Below are 1,303 nucleotides of genomic sequence, written 5' to 3' on the forward strand. Positions count from 1 at the left end.
AAAAAAAAAAGATTAGCTCCCATTGTAAAATCCCAAAACTGCAGATGCTGGCGTGGATGTGGATAGAATGGAACACTTTTACATTGCTGGTGGGATTGCAAACTAATACAACCTTTATGGAAGGAAACATGGAGAATTCTCAAAGAACAAAAAGTTGACCCTCCATTTGATCCCACAATCTCATTACTAGGTATCTATGAAGAAGAACAAAAATCATTTTACCAGGAAGACATTTGCACCAGAATGTTTATTGCAGCTCAATTCATAATTGCCAAATCATGGAAGCAACCTAAGCCCATCAACCCCAAAATGGATTAATGAATTATGGTTTATGTACACCATGGAATACTATTCAGTCATAAAAAGATGGAGACTTTACATCTTTTATGTTTACCTGGATGGAGTTGTAAAACATTCTTAGTAAAGTATCTGAAGAATGAAAAAAAAATCCAGTGTATTCAATACTAATATGAAACCAATATATAAACAATTACATGCTAATAGGAGTGATAAAACACAAATATAGTCTAGCAAGGGGGCAGGGTGAGGAGGAAGAGGGGTGGGGGAGGAAAGAGGGTGATTGACAGGAGGAGGGAGGAAAATTGGCATGATCTCAACCCACTGTGCACAATGCAAGGATGTTCAGTTCACCCTCTAGGTGAGAGGCTCTTCTACAACTTGAACTTGACCTTGGAAGTGAGAATGACGTAACCTCAAAATTTTCACCCTCATATTAATTTGAGGGAAAAAAGTATATGTGTTAACCTGAAAATGTAAAAAAAAAAAGTTGCATAGTAATATGTATAGTTAGATTCGGTTTTGTGAGGCAATAACTTACCGATGAGTATATGTTGACCTATGAATATGGAGAAAGATGTAGGATAAACTGATCTTTTATTATTGATTACTTGGGTACTTACGCTTAAGAAGGTGGTATTGGTTGATTAATTTTTCTTTTATAGTTCTCTAATGCGTCTTGTTACAATGATCTCAATGTTCCTTTCTTCCTTTCTGTCTTTCCTTCATTGTTTTATTTATTTTTTTGAGACATGGCTCAGTTGCCAGAGTTAGGGTCCAGTGGCATCATCATAGCTTACTCCAACTCCAAACTCCTGGTCTCAAGTGATCCTCCTGCTTTGGCCTCCTGAAGGGCTAGGATTACACCATGCCCAGTCACAATGATCTTTTTAAAACTGTCATTAAAAGTTGGTGTTTTGGAGGGAGCTAAACCTGGAAGTGAGAGGATGGGTGGGAACTGAGTGTAGCTTGTGAAGGGGGCTCCCTTGTGGAGGGTTAACTTCTT

This window comes from Otolemur garnettii, unplaced genomic scaffold (assembly GCF_000181295.1).
Source record: "Otolemur garnettii isolate 467f Iridium unplaced genomic scaffold, OtoGar3 scaffold00012, whole genome shotgun sequence".
Lineage (NCBI taxonomy): Eukaryota > Metazoa > Chordata > Mammalia > Primates > Galagidae > Otolemur > Otolemur garnettii.